This window comes from Zonotrichia leucophrys, chromosome 4 (assembly GCF_028769735.1).
Source record: "Zonotrichia leucophrys gambelii isolate GWCS_2022_RI chromosome 4, RI_Zleu_2.0, whole genome shotgun sequence".
Lineage (NCBI taxonomy): Eukaryota > Metazoa > Chordata > Aves > Passeriformes > Passerellidae > Zonotrichia > Zonotrichia leucophrys.
Window position 1 is genome coordinate 43,394,836 of NC_088173.1, and position 19,173 is coordinate 43,414,008.

The following is a 19,173-nucleotide window of genomic DNA, read 5'->3' on the forward strand; positions in this document are numbered from 1 at the left end:
AATATAGATGTGTTTTCTTTGATATAGGAGTGAAAAATAACATAATCTTCTTTAGAGATGACACAAATATGTATTCTTGGTCCCTGTTTGTAGGCAGATGGAATTATGTATGGCAGAACACTTACCATGGTAACGTAGATTATGACAGCTGAGCCATTGACTTTTTTATACTTAAGATCCAGTGGAAGCCATGGAATAACTATAAAAGGTAACACTTCTCTTGCATTTTTAATTCTGTTAATGATTATGTATTTCACTCAGAGCCCATTTAATGTATCATTTATACAATTTAGGCACTACGAGTAGCAAGTTTAGGTGAACATAAACATGCATATAGAAACCAGTACACATTTGGAGAAATCCTTCTCTTCTAACATGAACACACTGGACAAGGATTTGCTCTTGGCATTTTGTGCTGATTTTCCATCCCTCCTGTGGTTGGAAAACCTGTGCAAGTGTAATTGTATTTCTTGCTTGTAACTAAATATCTCTGTTAAGGATTCTGGCAATAGTGAAAGTGCTGTTGCATCTTGATGCATTGGTTACATTACACTGCTCGTTGGACTGAGAAGTTTTTCTGCTGTGAAGCTGGAAAACACATGTCAAAATTTTACTCTGGTGGCTACAACAGTTGGAAACAAGGTATTGGGCAAGATGGGTATCCTCTGTTCTCTAAGTGGAAGCTGCAGGTAAAGTTACTTTTGTCTTGATTTAGGCAGCTTTTTGTCTGTGTCACCCACAGGAGATAGAACACATGTCAGCTTTTAAAGGGCAGATCAGCATCTGTGTCAGTTTAAAATAATAATAAAAAAATTTAGAAGCCTGTCTCAGGTTTTTGAGGTGAGTTGTCATCAGTCATGATTCCCTGCCATGAGCACTCATGTCTTGCCTTCTTGAGGAAGGAACATCCAGTAATCCTGTTTTACCTGACAAGTGCCCTGCTCAGCTGGCATCGAGCTCTGGTTCCGAAGACAGCAGCCTCAAACCAGCTCTGAAACGTGGTGTGGAGTCACAGCTACACCATCTGTGACCCCAAATGTGAATTCCACAGAGCTGCCTTGTTTGGGTTTGCTTGACTTTCAGAGTGCAGGGATTAAAGACCAGTTGGTTTTACCCTGAATATGTGGGAAAAACCCCTACAACTATCAAAACAAACAGACCCCCAGCCTGGGTGCTGCCATCAGAGCCCACTATTTGGCTGTGTTGCCAGACAAACTCTTTGCTGTTGTGTGTTAGTAGACATGACAAATATTTCACTTCTGACTCCAAATTTACATTGCTGGGATTGCTGATGAGGAATTTGGACACCAGTGGACATGGGAAATGCTTGTGTTTACCCAGATGCATGAACTTGAGAAGAAAAGTCATGGAACTAGCCAAATACTTGAACAGTGTATGCGATTTAGATATCCTGTGTACAAACATGTTTGTGTATCATGCTGGCCTCAGGTTTTTAAATGCCCTTGCAAAGGAAGGACTGTAGTTAAACACCTGCCCTGGGCAAGATTGCCCGGCTTATGTAGCTGGGCAGTCTCTGAAGAGATAACCCAGTAGGAAAAAGCCCACCATGTTCAGCCACTGAGCTGCAGAATTATTACATTGGGCCCTAAGTGCTTTTTAATTCAATTTGGTTTATATTTCTTAAGCTTTTTCATATGTCGGGTATTGCAAGTCTTTGTTTACTGTATGTTTGCCAGAGCCAGCAAAGTTTGGACCTGTTAATAGACCTGTATGCTAAGAACTCTTAGGTACTGAGATCTTAAAATTAGCAATGTGTTCTTCATTGTTGATAATTTTTTCTTTATCTTGTGAGAGGATGAATTTATACCTATTGGAGACCAGATCTGGATTTCCCATGTCTCTGCAAAAGCTTGTCAGGAGCCTGCTGTTCACTCACACAGAGGAAAGTTGCTAGAGCTGAGGTAAGGATGTAGGTTTTGCTTTCAAACAGCTGCATGACAGTTTGTATCCTCACTTCTGGACTTGCCCTGCTGGATTATCAACTGCTTGCAGGCACAGTTGTGTTGGAAGTGTGGTAAACTTCAAGGTGCTGCTGGTGAGATGGAGGGGTAAGATTCAAAAAAATGAGCCTTTGATCCTGGTTTCACATGTATTAATGCATCAATAACTGACATACTGGGGCAGCTTTAAGTTAGTTATTTATAGCTGTTTAAGAAAAATAAATATACAGCTTTCAAAATGTCAGTAGCACCATTTTCATACTGATTGCACTGTTGGGGGTATTGCTGATTCTACAGCTTTTGTGTGTTTTCTAGACATAACTGTGCTGTTGGCTGTATTGCTTGATGATTGCAAAACCTCAGCATTCAAATACTCTTAAAAAGAGAAATCAGGCAGTGACTGAGAATTTCAGCAGCAAGTCCCAAGCAATATTATTTTGAATGACTGGTCTCCCCCACAGCGGGAGAAATAAACAGGATGCTTGGCTTAAAGGGCCTTAAACCCAGACCTGACTGTGTCAGCTCTTCAGCCTCGTGTTTTAGGTGACTGTGGTTGCCTGTTTGTTCCATTTCCTACGTATGTTGGGCCAGTGTTAGTGGCTGTTATGTAAATGTGTCCAGAGGCTGAGTTCTATTTAACCAAAGATATTTCCAGTAATAGGGTTGTTTTCTTCGAAGTGCCTGGCTGGCTGTGTTTTTATAGAATGGTCTACCAGATAAATGAAAATAGTTTTTGAAAAATGCACTTGAGCTGTAGGCCAGCCCTCCATACATGTGTCCCTTCTTTCAGTCAAAATGTCAGCAGAGAAGCTTGATCAAAGCATTTTCCTCTGGGCACATTGAAAATTGTCAAAGATGAGATATAAAAATTCTGATAGTGCATTATTATCAACCAGCAAGAATTGTTGAGAGAATGGAGCATATCTGGAACTGTTGACCTTGGTCTAATGGGAATCCATGGGAATGAGAGCATCTAGACACAACTTGTTATGGGAAGCATTTTACTCAGAGCTTTCTCTTTATTAGTCACCTAAGAATTCACTGCAGACAGACATTTCCCATACACATTTTCCTAAGATGCCACTTTTGTTGCAACTTTAATGTTCAAATAATTCAGGCATCTCCTAGAGCAATTTTGATGGCTCCAAAGCTGCATTTCTTCCTCTTATTTCCTTCTAATGCTTTAGCAGTGTGGTTTGGAAGGTGTTTTTGTCAGGGCACAGCCTTGAGTCATGCCAGGCCAGGATGCTGACAGATTCTGATAGTCTTTAAAACTGAGACTAAAACAAACCTGGGTTTTGTGAGCATCAGCACTGGAAACTCAGATGGAAACATTATGGTTTTAAAAAAATGATGCCTTTGATGTGACAGCCAGTTAACTTGCTCACCAGCATAAGACAGAAATCTAGGACTTGAAGGGCTTGGAAAACTGTTTTGGTGCTATTTGTAGTTTATCTGCTTTCAAGTCCAAAACCTATGAAACTCTTCTTTAAAAAGTAACTGGTAAAATTTTCTCTAAAATAAATGTTTTCTGGTTACTGTTTTTTGCACAAACCGTTTGTTAAGAGATAAATGACAAGCATTGAGTGAGGCAATACTCTTCACAGAGGGGGCCCTCTGAAAACTGCATTTAACTTAGAGCAACAGCAAAAGGGGGTAATTTTTGTACCTTGGGGAAGACCCCTTTTATGGGAAACTGAAAGATAGACGGGAGAGAGAAGAGGTAAATAAAACTGACAGTGGGAAAGAAGCAAAGAAAAAACAATGGAAGGCATCAAAGCAATTGGAAATGAAAGCAGAACACTTTGAGCTTTGTCCAACTGTTGACAAATTGCAGCCCAAAATATCTTCCTCATACATGAAAGTGTAAACATTTAAAATGTACTCTTCTTTTTATTAAACGTGTGTGAAGGGGGTAGTTTTTTAATGAGTAAATATCTGAGAACCAAAGTGGCTGACTTCAGTCAAAAAACCCAATTCCTTTAATTATTTTTTTCATGGGTTGAGTGAAAATGAAACTGGTGTTTTATGTGTGTTCTATGCAAAGTATTTTTATGAGGTTTTGGGATGAGTTGCAGAATAAAAATTGTCTGGTCATCACCTCACTGCTGTAGGTATCTTAGAGGCAGCAGAGCGTGGGCTGTTTTGGCTGAGATTGCCAGGTTAGTACCTCTGCAGTGTATCTGATTCCCAGGGAGGGCATTTGGTATCAAATGACACAGCAGATAGCAATTCCTCAGTTTTGGTTCTTCTCAGGTATTATTTCAGGCTACAACTATGTAAGATCTGATTTTCTCAGTCTAAAATCTGTACTCTCAATGCATACTGGTAACATGCATACCTTGCAGATTTTGGGGGGGAAAAAAAGAAGCACAAGTATTGAAAATAGTTGGAAATCTTGTCCTAAGGCTGTCCTACTCCACCTTCATAGGCCAAATGGAGATTGTTCAGGAGCAAGTGAGAATGGTGGGGAAGTCATGGATTGCCAGCCAGTTTATTTCCTCAGTGTAAACAGAGCCTGTGTTTTCCATCTTTGCTGTTGCTTAGTATAGATTGTCTGCCTGGGAATACAGAAGTCAAAATGTCTGATGTGTGAAGTGTTTGCTGATTTTCCCAGGGACATGCAGAGCTGGCTCTGGGTGACTGCTTGCCCTCCCTGCCAGACTCCTCCACGGATGGCTTTGAGCTCATCCCTGTTTCCAGCCTGTAAATGCTCGCTCTCAGTGCTGCACTTGGCACTTGGCCTTTAGGAGACACTTGAGCCATGCTGTGTGTGCTCCCCCTGCCTCGCTCCGTGCCCTTGGACAATTACAGCCCAACAGCAAGTGCAGCAGAGAGGGGAAATATTCCAGATTTATTGTGGAGTCTGGGCTTGTGTTTTCCTGAAACAGGAGCTTTCTTCCAGTGGTATTCAGCAAGTGGCCTTTCTCACAGGAACTGTGCCAGAAGATGGCATTGCTGTACACAGAGCACTCATCTCCATTGCAACAAGTCATTAGGAGGAGTGGAAAAACTGCAGCCTCCAAGCCCATTAGACTGAGTCAGGCTGTCAGGAAACGAGTTTGCCTTCATATTGCACGTCAAGGACGGTTCCATTAAAACATATAATGTGCAAAGGTTGTTTTTGTTTCTAATTGTTGCTGTTTAACAAGAAGCTTTTGTTTAGAAGCTCAGATTCATCTGTAGGTTGAGGGGGTGTATCTCAATACACTGAACTCTTTTTATTTTCAAGTGGGAGAAGGAGACACTATAAAAATCCTCCCTGTTCACACTGCCTCCTGCCAGCATCTTACTCTTTGACTTCAGGCTCTCCTCACTTTCCTCTGCACACTGTCTCCCAGCTATCCCTCAGGTGCAGTGGGAAAAATATTTTCAATGAATTTTGTTTGAGAATGGCCTCTGAGCAAGAGTAAGTAGCTCTTGGTGCACTCCAAAGGCTTCTGCAGTGTGTTTAATCCCAGAAGATAGTAAGCATCCCTTGTGGGTAGGTGAAAGCCTGAGGAAAAGTTGTACTCAATTAAGGAAAATGTGATTTTTCCAAGTTTGTGCTTTATAACATATTTTGTTATCTCAGTGAGTGAACACTGTAGCTCTGATTTCCACAGGCCATAGGATGAATTGATGTGATGAGACTACAGTTTGTCTTGGGGGAAAAATCAGAATCTAAGTTTTTCTGGATACTGTAGAGTAGATGCAGTCAGTGGATCTGTGCTGGTGTAAGGATTACAGTGTGGTGATCTCTGGGAATGCTGATGGAAGCTCCCTGTTGTGGTTAAAGCTCCACAGGGAATTGCTAGGTTTGTTGGAAAGCTGCTTGTTCCTGCTGAGAGCTTTGGAAAAAGACTTAGGTTGGCTCATGCTGGTGGCTGAACTGCAGGAGACACCTCCTTCACTTGTGGCCCTAACGCTGAACAGAGATGCACAGAAATTTAATTAGGAAGACATAATGCTGGAAATGAACCAATACCAGAGAGCTTCCTTTTGCCTGCTCTCTAAATGAAGTTAGATTCCTTTACCAGTAAGGCTTTGAGGGGAAGGAAAGGGAAAGCAAAAAACAGTGGAAAAAGAAATTGATGGAGTGTAGAACAATTGTTTGAAGTAATCCTATGAAGCAAAAAATGACTCCCCAGCCTTCTTCACTTGCTAATTTGGCTGTTTGAGGTTTCCTGATGGGTTTCCATTCAAAACTCCTAGGTTTTAGAAGCAGAAGTCAAGTACATAAGCGCTCTCCTTTTTCTTTGCTTTTCCCATTCCTTGGTCAAAGTGATTCTGTGGGATTTGGTTTGGGGTTAGTGATAGATAGCTAAGGTGGAGACCCAAATCTGTGGGTAGATGTTATCTAGTCCTCCCTGCAGGTGGAGCCTCCCCTGGCAGGAATATGGATCTGCTTCTATAGAATTTCTGGTCCATCCCTTCAGGAGCAGTTCCTTTTGGGAAGCACCTCCTGACTCACTGCTGCCCTTGCCTTTGTGAAGTGACTGTCATGGAAAGTCCAACTTAAACCCTCCCAAATGTACCATGTTGCCTTTGAAACTCGCAAGGCTCTGCTCTGCAGTCATCCAAAGCTGTTCTGTAGCCCTGGGCTAATTGCACTTGGCTCTGCCTGGAAGGTGTCAATTGTCCTTCCTTCAGTGGTTTAGGAGATGGCCCACAAAGGGATTTTCTCACAGCTGGCCTTTGTGAACTTAGATCTGAAGAAATCGATGCTGGAGAGAATATTTTTCTTCAGTAGCCTGTTGCTGTGCAGACAACTTATTTAATGGTGAAACATTCCTAGCAGGAGAAAACCTGTCATGAAACAGCAGAGCAAGGAGCTCTTTTGGCCACTCCTTTTTGTTAGCTAGGTAAGAATGACAGTTTAACTCCATATTGGACAAGGCATTCTGAAGCTCAGTGGGTATGGATGCATCTTTGGGCAGTAAGGTGTCGCTTTAGCTTTTTATTGTGGATTTTTAATTTGAGCTGAGTCACAAGTGATCAGCCTCTGGCTTGAGCTCAGTTCCGTTCTGCCCGTGGCAAGGCAACCGGACTGCTCAAATGTCAGAAAATGAAACATGGAAGAACAGCTTTCATTAGTGAAATGACCTGCTCCCCCTAAGAGCTGCTTTGACACCCAATTTACTAAGCAGCACTGAAATATTGCTGCTCTCCTCCTCCTTCCCAAAGCTCCAATGCATGTGTATATATGTGTATTTCCTTATTAAAAAACTCTCCTCTTTGGCTGTGCTGGGCCTGCTCCAGAGTTTCTTTTGCACTTGGGATTTGCTCCTGTGCAATTCCAGAAGGGGTTAGATTTGAAGTGGGTGCAGTATTATGCTGAACTCTTTATGCAGTTGGAGCTAAAAGCACTATTGATTGCATTTGCTATGAATGAAACAACTTAGATGTATCTGGAAAATGAGAGAAGGAATGGAGAAAAACAAATGAATGTTTCATGCCACATATTTCAATGCAGCAATTTCCTAGCTTTCATCATTCCTGAGTTCCGTGGTGTTGCACTTGGTGTGTGTTTTGTGCTGCAGGGTTCAGAATGGCCAGCCCCATCAGGCTGTGCGCACAGCCACTGCTTGCTTTGGTCTCAGAATCATCTTGTAGGTCACATTAGTCATTTTATGTCAGATGTGGAAACATAATGTAATTAATTTGAAGGGGGAGGGAATGTACAGAAAAAGATCTGTTAAGGTAGTGTTACTGGATTTTATTTTTTTAAACTTCATTTACAGTTTTAATGGGAGTATTGGGAACTGTTGAATTTCTCAGTGTTGGTTCCAGACAGCACTGACAAGAGCTGTGTACAGCTTCACAGAATGGCTTCTTTCTATTTTTGCATTTCTCCATATTTCCTGTTCTCTTTAACCCTGATCTCTTGATTTTTTGCAGCACATCATAGACTATCTTGTGTTTCTTCTTGATGTGTGGGTTAATATTTACTTACTAAAATTATCAAACCTTATGTCGCTGAAACAATTGAGGCTTCAATGTGTTTGCACTACGAGATTTTTATATGCTTAATTATTGAGCTTTTTTTTAGCATAGTGCACAGCTATGGAAAATACCTGGTGCCCTTCATTGTAGGTTCCCCTTACTGAGGAAGCCCTAATATTGTAAAAGCATGACACTTGGTCTGTTCCATGTCTAAGTGATGGTAGAATAGGAGGAGAATGAGGTGTTAGCTGTGATCTTTGAACCAGCTGGTATTTTCTGAGTGCCACTGTCCTCATGTAGCTGAACATGTCAGACCACATGAGTCAGTTTGCAGCAGGGGTCTGTGTTGTGCTGCATCTCCCTGGAGGTGCTGACATGCTGCTTGCTCTCTGCCAGCCCTGTGCCATGACCTGACTTTCCTTCTGTTCCTGGTTCTCTCAGCCTCTCCTTTTCCAGGATTTTGCCTTTGGATGTCCCTTGGAGTACTGGCTCAGTCTTAATTTCTCACTCCAGCTTTGCACCTCAAACAGGTTGATCAGCCTGGAGAAGATCTGGGGAGACCTTCCAGTACCTAAAGGAGCTCCAAGAGAGCTGGAGAGAGACTTGTCACGAGGGCATGGAGTGAGCAGAGAGAGGCCACACTTATGCTGGATATTAGGAAGAAATGATTGTCTGTGAGGGTGGTGTGGCCCTGGATGGGGCTAGAGGCAGGACCGGGTTGTTTCCCAGAGAAGCTGTGGCTGCCCCATCCCTGGCAGTGTCCAAGGCCAGGTTGGACAGGGCTTGGGGAACCCTGGTCCAGTGGCAGCTGTCCTTGCCCTTGTCGGGGTGCTGGAAGGAGATGATCTATAAGATCCCTTCCAACCCAAGCCATTTGGTGATCCTGTGATTATTTGAGCATAGCTGTACTCCCAGAATACATGGTCATGCAGCAGTAAAGCAAAATTAGCACTGTTTGCTGCCCCCAATGTGGCTCAGCAAAGCTGTCTCGAAGCAGCTGCTTTGCTTAGTTTCCCCTTTTCCCTGCTCCCGGCACAGCTCGGTGCTTGGTTTGTCCCTGACTGGCCAGCCCCGGTCTGAGATATCCCCTCTGTCCATTCCTGGGGGCAGCGAGCACAGCGCTGTGTGCGCGCAGTCTGGTTCCCCATTCCGCCCCGGTGAGAGCCGAGCGCGGACGGTGCCCACGCAGGTTCCTCCCCCGCCGCGGGCGGAGGGGCGGCGCGGGGCCGGGGCCGCCTCCCCGGGAGCCGCGGAGGGCCGGGAGCCTCCGCCCCGTCGTTCTCGAGTGGGCGGCTGGTCCCGCCCGTGGCCGCCGCCCGGCGGGGGCAGCAGCGGGCTCCGTGCCGTCCTGCGTGCTCCTGTGCCAGATCTGGCGTGAGCGGGCTCGGACGTACCGAGGGAGGGGACAGGGAGGGCTCCCTGCTCGGCGCTGTCACGGGCGGGGGGCGGCCGGCAGCGCCCGCGGCTTGCGGCAGCACCGGCGCTCGGACGGGCGGCTCGCAGGGACGCGGAGCCGAGGGAGGAATACAGCCGTAAGTCACCCGGGGTCCCTGGCCATCCAAGAGCCCGTGCGAGAGTGTCGTGTTTCGTGCCTGTGGCTTGGGTGGTGGGGTTTTGTGGTTTTTCTGTTTCCCATTGGTGTTTGTCGATGGCAACCGCAGAGCTTATCCTGCGTATGGAACTGTGAAAATGTAAATATCAGGCAGAGATTATCGAAATTTATGTTTTCCAGCAGAAGCAGGAAGTCTGCCTTTTGCCAAAATAACATGTCAGGCAGACGAGGGGATGGGCTGGGAAGCCCCCGTTCGTATTGCTGGGTGCAGAGAGAATTGTCTGTGCCATCCTACAGCCGGGTAGCGCTGGTAGGCACAGGTGCTCTTGCTGCATCTGTGGAAGAGCTGCATGGAAGGGGGGCTTGCCTCAGCTGTGCAAACTCTGCCTTTCTGCAGTCATCAGGTGAGAAACAGCAGAGGGAGATTGGTCCATTTTTTCTGTATGCTCTGTAAAGAGCTGTCCAGAAAAAAATTCCCTTCAATGATATGGGAGGGGATTGCTAGAGGAGATGGTCAGGGTTTCTGGTTCTTGTCTTGGAATGAATGAGGGCTCAGGGGAAGGCAAATGTCCCCAGTTCTTGAGGTTTTCTCCCTTCCCTTTCTTTCTCCTCGAGAAGCCTGACTATCAGACATGCATGCTAAATCATTGTTTCTTATTTAATTTTCTCTCATGATATAATCAAGCAACACTAGTTAGCATTTCTGATACTAAACATCTGAATGTAGAAGCTGTTCACGTCTGCTGCTCCACCAAAGGATTTCCAGGCTCCATTGGCAGCAGTGCACAGATTGTGACTGTGCAGGAGCCAAGGATGGAGCCTAGACTAAGGCCCTTGGGTGTGTCACCTCTTGAAAAGACAGATTGATTTAACCTTTGCTTTTTTACCCACCTTCCTGTCATTTTGTACAGGTGAGGAAAAAAGGTGATACCAGAGATGTTAGATCAATCTTTCCCATTTTACTCTTAGTTATGTTCCTCTATTTTTGTTTTTGTTAGGGTGTTGAGGAGGGACAATCCATCCTATGAACATGCTTCAGCAGCCATGAGTCACTGTACATGGATGGGGTCGTGTCTGTGAAATTCCCCTGTTGCTGTTTGCTTTCTTCATTTTTCTGCAAAGCGGGCTTGAGCTTTGAGGAGGTGTTACTGGAGAGTAGGATGTTGTAGCTGCTGGAAAATGTGTGTGTGAATCTGTTGCACTTTTCACTCCAAAACCTTTCCTTTTTTTTTGGTAGCACAAGATGGGAGAGTGGGCTGGTGTGGAAGAGCAAGGAAACACTTTTAATAAGTTCTTCTGCCTTTCTGTTTGACTTTGGTGCATTGTGCATCAAAGAGTCCGTGCTCACAGAAGGGCAGAGCCGTGCAGAAGCTGGCACTGGAGGCTGGTTATTGCTTGAGTTAAAGGCTAGGCTAGTGCTGGTACTAGTCAGGTTAGCTCTGGTGTTCCAGGGCTTCACCTGGTGGCCGCTGTGATTGATAAAAAGCACTCTGCTGACCTGGAGAGATTTTTGGATCAGCTTCCCAACTGCCCATCTGGATAATTAGGGACTCCGGATTTCAGCAGGCACTCCCATTCCCAAAATTGTTTCTAAATGTTTAAATATGAAATTCAAGTCTTTCCTTTCTGTTTTTTTGCTAAAACTCAGTAAAAAGCTAAGTATGGTTCTATTATAAATCTGGTTTAGGGTTTTGCCAGATTATTTGGTTGGCTTGCATCATTCTGCCTACCGTGGCAAACTGTGGGCATTTCAGTGGTGTGGACACAATCCTTGGCTTGTCTTTTCATTCTGTGCGCTAAGCTACACTGATATGGTCAATAAATTATCACTTCCAATGCTTCTTGGGTGTTCTCAGAGTAATTAGACCCCTCCTGGCCCTGCTACATTGGTACCTCTGAGGAAATAAGAAAAGCCTCTTGTTACTGGTGATGTCCTCTCCCATGGAGTGATTTACTCTGGTACCTATATGACCCTGTGGACTCTGTAATGAATGGGTTTAAAGAGCTGAAAGCAGAATTCTGTTGTGCTCTCCAACAGCTTAAATCAGGGGTGGCTTCACTGTAATTTGTAGTCTTGTGGATCCAAGGCTGGAGTCATGTTAATCCATTTCGGAAGCAGTGGGACGGGAGCCAGTTCCCAAAGCTCTCTGAATCGCTTTTTGGGGAAGGTTCTGAATGTAAATCATGACTGGAAAAGAAAAATGTGGCTGTCAGATCATAATGCTTTGGAGGCATAAATACCATTTAAAGTTTAGTAAATTTTGTGTTCATGGGTAGCTCTAGTCTTGCACCGCTCTGCGAGCTCTGTATTTGGATCTCTTTAATTGGTGTCGCTCGGGCATAGAGCACGAGCAGATATCTCGTATAGTAAACAAAGCAGCAGATTTAAGTTAATGCTAATGTGTTTGCAGGCTGAGCCAAAAGCTTTTCAGGGTTATTATAACGTGCTGGGCATACAGCCCATCGATCTAAGTGTCTGGAGGAGACAAAAGTTATGGATTGACTCATTGTACGAATCAGCTCATCTGAAAGTCAGATTCTGCTATTTGTTGCCATCAGTAATTTAGTCGTATTAAGTACGGCTGAGGACGGGTGGCAGTGTGGCCGGAATATTGAGATGGGATTTCAGAGATCCCAGGAGAGCCATTCCCTGCTTTGCCTCCACAGATTTCCTGTGTGACCTGGGGCAAGTCATTAAATGTTTCAGTAGAGTAGGGTGGTACCGACTGCTTTTTCACAGGGTGTGTGAAGATTACTGGGTTAGATCCATTTGTGAGGGGATCATATAAATCAAAATACAATATCAAGCAGCACATCTGAACAGTGTGTGCCTCGTACATAACTGCACAGTACCTGGGTCTGTAAGCCAGCCTGTGTATGTTCTTCATACTATAATATACTTACATGCCTATGTTTTAATTTTGGCAATAAATCCTGTGGGGCAACTATGAGAAAAGCCTTTGTTCATTGTCAATTCCAACCTAGTGTTCTGAGACTGTTCCAGTTGTTAAATGCAACATTGAAGTTCGTTGTGTACTGACAATGACAAGATAATGCAGGCTCTGATGAGGACTTAAATATGTAATTCCCATGTGCTGGGGATAATGGCTTGGAAACCTCTCCTCCAGCAACTGCTGCTGATGGCAATCCAAAATTATTTGTGTATTTAACTTTGGAAGATTTAATTCCTGAAAGTGGCTCAGTCCCATTCATTGGGAATGCTAGGGCAAGTGTAAAGAGTCTGGGCATCTTAAATTATGTAAATTCTGATCCTTCAAATTAACACATATATACAAACTTAGATTTTAAATTTCGCAACCTCAGCCTTTCCTTAGAATAAACCAACAAGATACTGGGATCTTTGGATGCTTGTCTTCTTGGAAGCCAAATATTTGTGTTCCATGAACAACTTCATCAAGGCTGGTTTAACTGCACAGAACACAGTTCTTAAACTTTGGTACAGCAGCTTTAATTGTGTTAGCCATCCTAAATGGATGGTGATGTATAGCAACTGGTCAGAGGCTGCTAAAGGTGTTTTTTCATATTATATCACAGTTATAAATTAGGGTTTTACAATCATAAACAATGCATACTGGTCACGTAAATGTTTCCTTGCTTTTTTATTGTATCCATTGCTTTTCAGCATGTATTCCTGCTTTGTCACAGAGCTCAGCCTTGTTGGCTATGGGCTGCTGCAGAGGGAAATCTTCCACTTGGAATGGGCATTTTGAGCAGGAGGTGGGATGGGTGTGGGTCTGTCTGAGTGCCAGGCCCCCAAAAGCCCAAGGGGTGTGCAGTGTTGAGGCTCCCCCAGCTTCCTCAGCAGCACCAGCTCTTTGATGTTTTCCCCTTGTGACAGGCATGAGCTGTGTCTCCCTTCAGGTGAGTCTGCTGTCACCATTGTTCAGAATTAGTTTATCTTTTGATAGGGCCTGTTTGGAGGAACGTCAGAAATGCATGTTTGGTGCTCCATGGTTTTCTTGGCTAAGTTTCCAGCAGAACGCCTGTTCCACCTCCAGACACATATTTTGCCTTCCCACTCTCCCCCAGCACCTCTTCTGCATCCCCTCTTCAACCTTTGCAGTGAAAGTGGGTGCTGGAACTTGTCAATTGACCACCTTCCTGTGCTGTTTCCTTGGCTTTCATCTGGGCCCACAGGTTAAATTCCAAAGACTCTCATATAATTTGCTTCAATTTAGGTTGAAGAAGTCTTTTCTTATTAAATGATTGGCCTGAAAATGATTTCTAAGTTGCTTCTAAAACTTAATTTCAATGTCTTTTAGAATATTTTCATCCTCCCCCACTTTTGTTTTTTCCTGAAAGGGGCTTTCATTTTAATTTTTCCCCAACTTTGTAACAAGGTTTGGAGAAAAGAAGCAAATAAGTTATAAAAATACCTATTTATATTTAAGAAATTTATGCATACACATGTACATACATCAGTAAAATAGAAAAACAGAAAATTTGACTGACCACCTCTTAGCTCACTCTAAAAATTCCTTTTGGAAAGTAAGGGAGGGAGAACTTTTTAAAACAAGCAACATACATCATTATTTTAAAAAAAGGTAGTTAATTGAAAATGTTTTCTACCATGTTCTGGAGTCTTGAAAACTGTTTATCAAGATGACTATTTTGAATGTAAAGCGATTTTTCACATGATAAGCAAAAAATAATGATCCGTTAGGGTTTCTTTTTACTTACAGTGCCCTGATGCACCACTCACTGTTAACAATAGTTGAACTCTGTGGGGATGTTTTATTCGGTGGCTCAGCACAGTTTTGAGGCTGTAGCAGTCCTACAGCTGTGCTCCAGTTCCTGAGCTCATAGATGGCAGCATATGTTTTTACTTGTGTAAAAAAGTAGGTATAGTCCCATCTGCTGTTTGACGCTGTGGAGAGAATACCTAATGCTGTTTCTTTGGTTTTCTCTGGGAAAAGATGTAGGGCAGTGGTGAGATTTTAGCACATGGAGATGACTTAAGTCAGTTGTGCCTTCACAGTTACAATCTACCTAGAGGGAAACTACAAAATCAGCTGCAAAGGAATTTAACGTATTGCACCTTGTACAGAAAGTGCGGTTCTTAGCATGGTTTTGATCTTGAACAGGAAGAACCTATTTATGAGACCTTCAATTTCTATTTATGTCTTGAACAGAAAGTTGATGACTACTAGAAATAAGTATTTATCAATTTTTTACAAGATTAATTGATTCAGGATCTTGTTTGTAAGCAAAGAAATCAATGTTATGCTTTGAGCTGAAGCAAACATGTCATCATGGGCTCTTTTGATTTCTCAGTCATTTTAAATAGTGACAGTGACTTAGAGTCTTAATTGTGGGCAGTTCGAGAGAGCCCTGAGCAGCAGAGCAGCCGGGCTCATTTCACACCACACTTTGCTTAGTGGATGTGATGCTCAGAAACACAAAGCCATGCAGCCTCTTGCCTGCCTCTGTGGAATTCTCAGCCGTGCTGGATGCTCTGTGTGCTTCCCCCATCAGCTGGGGGAGTGAAGGGTGTGGGGTGGAACTGCTGAGGCCGCGCTGCGGGGACCAGGCTCGGGTGAATGTCTGCAAAGGAAGGTGGCACTGAAGATGTGTTCCATGGTGCTCCTCAGATTTCATCAGCATGCTGCTCTTAGTCAGAGTGACAGCAGATATCTTTATAAATGCAGTTAAACCCATTAATCCAAGTTTTCTTGGTGAGACTTGTTTCAGTGAGGCATCTTCCTTGCCTCTTCCCCTGCCGTAGGTGCTCACCACTCCCAGGTGTCACACATTCATTGGCTTCCTACAGCTGGCACATCAGGTTCTTGACTAGATATTATTCAGGAAGATAAAGCATTTCAGGTCTGTCTTTTTTTACATAAAATAGGTTTTGAACAATTGATTGAAAGGCAATAGGTGGAGTGCACACATGGATGAAACAAAATTATTATGTATTATAGAAGAAATTATTGGTTTAATTTTGAAAAAAGAGGTTTTTTTCCTGGGAGATGAGCAGTGTTCAGCTGTCAGTGTTCCGTAATAATATTGGGTAATTGTGTACAAGCACTTAAAAGGTTTCTATTTCTAATCTCTGAAATGACTCATGATAGTACAGAGCTGCAGGTACTGGAATTCCTGTGCCACAGTGTGTGCCACTGCAGGAGATGGCTCCATTTGTCCCAAGGCATATGAAAATATCCCATCTTTTCTGCTGTGATTTCCATGCAGTCCTGTAACTGTGAGGGAGAGTATAATGGGGGATCCCCTCTTAAATTACCTTCAGGCCTCCTGCTGTCAGCCCAGCACAAAGCACATGCACTAAGGGGGGCTGAGGGGTATGTGCAAGCCAGGAATGGCTTTCAGGGCCTTCCTGCTGTTTCTTGCCTCTTTTTGCTATCCCAAGAGAATGGTCATGGTGTAGCAAATAAAAATATTTTTGACACCATTGAATTTCACAGACCTTATCTATTGTTTGTGAGGAGTTTTTGCACTGCTGATTAACACAAGGAATTATATTGGCTGTGAAAGTGTTATTGGAGGATAAAGCAGGGAAAAGGTGATGTGCACTTGTGGCCCCTCTGTCTGGTGGAAGATGTACAAAAAATGGAGGTGAATCTTCCTGTGCCAGGTTAGTGACTGCACCAACCCTCTGCTCTAGTGGTGGCCACAGCACTTTGCACTCAATGCAGTTGTTTGCAAATGGTCTGTTTCCAATAGCTGTCTGGATTTAAAAGGAACTTTTTGAAATCCAGGATGAAATGTGAGGAAAAACATCTTAGCCACGATTCTCTTGACCTCCATCCCTTTTATGGAAGCTAAACTTGATTATGTCTGTGCACAGTTGCTGTCTGCAGCGTTTTAGTGCCTGGCCAGCCCCCTGTTTGTTGTCCTGTGGCTGGAAGCCTCTCATCTTATTGTCCTGGTCCTTGAGCCCTGGTTGCTGCAGCATCACCAGAAGGAAGGATGGCTGCAAGATTTACATGCCATGTATCCATCAGATTGGGTTGCTTTTTTTGTAATCATGTAGTTAGGTGGTTTGACTGGTTGTCTAAAGCCAGAGTTTAATTTTGCTTTGTTTTTATTTAAAGGCAAAAATACTTTTGGACAGATTGGTTATAAAATCCTGTGCGGAAAAAGTTTAGAAACATCTTAAAACTGACTTCAAGAATTACTGAATTGTAAAGCAGCTGGGTCTTAGGTGATGTGAGTTCTCATCCTATGAATTCTCATCTCATGAGTTCTCATCCTATTTATAGGATGGTCAGCAGAGAGAGGGAAGGGATGGCAAACCTGTTCTGTGAGAGTTTAAGGTTTCAAAATTTGGTTTATTTTGTTTTCACTTCTTGCTGGTAACTCAGCACTAAGGTGTGTTTGCTCTTACCCCTTAAGGAGTTTAAATCCAGTGCCTCTACTTAATTCTCAAAATGGAGACATAGATTTAGATACATCTGTGTGAATATGAAGATAAAAGACAAATATCAATACAAGAAATTATATGGGGAAAAAAACCTTATGAAATGATGCCGGAATCACCTCTCTCTTAAAGTGTTCATGACCACTACCCTCATGTGACCTACTTTTTGGAAATCACAGCAGCCTGTGAGATACAGCCAAACATTTGTGCTGTGCATACAATAAATATTGATAAAAAATTGCCTTGTACTAAAAAATGTAATGGTGTTGTGGTGACCTTCCCTTTTAAGGAAATGAAGGAGAGCAAATCTGAATATAATAGGGAATGATACAGTGCTATCAGTCCATCTTCTGAGATTGTGCCTGGTCTGAGTGACAGGCAGTAATTGATGTGCTCTCTTTGCTTTGTCACCTCGGCTTATCTTCATTCCAGTTATTGCCACCTGCCAGCTCTGACTGAGCCTTTGGTGTGGGTGTTGGGATGGCTCCCCAAGGCCCTGCAGGCTTCATGGCATGAATGAGAGGGACCTGCAGAATTCTGAGTTACTATGGAATATCTGAGCTCTGCAGTGGAAGTCAATATGTGCATGTGCTGCAAACTATTTAGGGCATAACTATTGAAAATGTGTTTTTGATCATAATGCTGTGGTCACTTTGGCAGAGAATGCTCTATTCCCTGAAGACCTGAACTGTAATATTTTCCAGGTCCTTTAATATTTCATTTTAGCAAAGATCTAATTGAAAGTAATTTGAAAATGTTTCTGCTAAACATTAGAATTACTTCTGTAAAACTGAATCTAGTATTCTGATTGAATTGCTGCCTGGATTTGATCATTGATGTAATTAGTGCCCAACACAAGCAGTACCAAACAGAAGGTGAGTGTGAAATGGTAACATTTTTTTGTTTCTTTGTTTTTGTTAGTTGAATTTAGTTAAAAACCAAAACACTGCAACACAGCATTGGAGTTTACATGTGATAAACAGAATTTGCTTTTGTTAGTTGAATTACTGGCAAATAACAGTAATTTCTTACATTTTCACAGCATCATCTGCTGTTAATTTACATCCTGGTATTTCATGTCCATGTTAATTCAATGCTAATGAGCATGTTGGTAATGATGGCTGTGGCACAGCATATTCAAGTGCTTTATTCTAACCACAGTGTTCAGTTTCTGGAAAGAATCATAATTTTCTGTGCTTAATTCTACCCCTCTATTTGGGTGCTTGTCATTTGCCTTTTTACCCATTTTAGGACTACAAAATGTAAGAATATCCTTAATATAGGCAACTTTTTAGTCTTTCCTGAGAACAAAGGAAAGCGAGTGTCAGTGTTCTGCATTAGCTAAAAGATTTTAGCTCCTGTTTTTGGTATTTCTTCAGGCAGAATTAGCATAGGAACCACTAAAGTCTGGAATCCCACCCACCTGATGCAAAGATTCTGCTACTGACTGACAAAGTTTTTTAAAGGGGCAATATGTTTGCAAGGCATTTTGTAAATTAATATATTGGTTTCTATATATGTTAAGCTGCTGTTACAACTTTAACTTTTGGTTTTTTGATGTAACTTGTTTTTGAGTGCCTGCTCTCTGGCCCATTGTACACCTGGCTACTAGAATTATAGATATTTACAACCTTCTTGGCAATAGGAAAAGTTGTTATAAACTAAGTATAAGAACAGGTGGATTTTTTTCAATATTCAGGGCTGTTTGTGTGTGAACAACCGACAGTGACTGCACTGGTTGTTTCAACATCAGGGAAAGCACTTGCACCTGCCTTGCCTTTGCTGCCCCAGCTGTTTATGGCCCCAAATCCCTTAAGTCAGTCTGACCCACCACAGTGCTCTTCCTCAGTTGCATCTCCAGCAGCTTTAAAAGGCCTCTCAAAAAACCAAAAAGGCAGAAAAATGGGAAGTTGAAAGGGAAGACAGGCATTCTGCAGAATTGAGGCTGCTGGTTTTCAACAGGTTGGTGGTCCCATGTTTGTAGAGCTTTTGTGGTCAATTTTAGCATCTTAAGATACTGACTTGTGCTGTGAGAATCAGGTGAAGTGTTTTCAATTAATTACTCCCAACCTACTGCTCTTAACTGGGAGAATCTTTTATAGACAGATGAAATATTCAGAATTGCTCAAAAGATTGAGACATGCAGTTACTACTCATGTAAATGGGAGCTGTGTGGGCTCCCTAATCACTTAAGTAGCTTTGAAAAAAACTTGTCCTTGATGTTTTTATTTCTCTGCTGTAGCCAGTGTTTATAGTCTGCTTTGAACAAGATAAAAAATTGCTTTTCACTGTTCTGAGAGCATATCTGAGAGTGTAGAATTGCCATTTTGAATTAAGAG

General features: G+C 42.9%; 1 protein-coding gene across 2 annotated transcripts in view; it reads left to right on the forward strand.

The window, feature by feature from the left end:
* ANK2 (ankyrin 2) overlaps positions 1-19,173 on the forward strand; it is a 273,565-nt gene that overhangs the window by 11,117 nt on the left and 243,275 nt on the right. The window contains exon 1 of one of the 2 annotated variants that reach the window (XM_064711448.1): positions 9,181-9,418. The exons of the other annotated variant lie outside the window; for it this stretch is intronic. The gene's annotated coding sequence lies outside the window, so the exon portion shown is untranslated. Of the gene's footprint in view, positions 1-9,180; positions 9,419-19,173 lie in introns of those variants that run through there. 2 annotated transcript variants of the gene reach the window in all.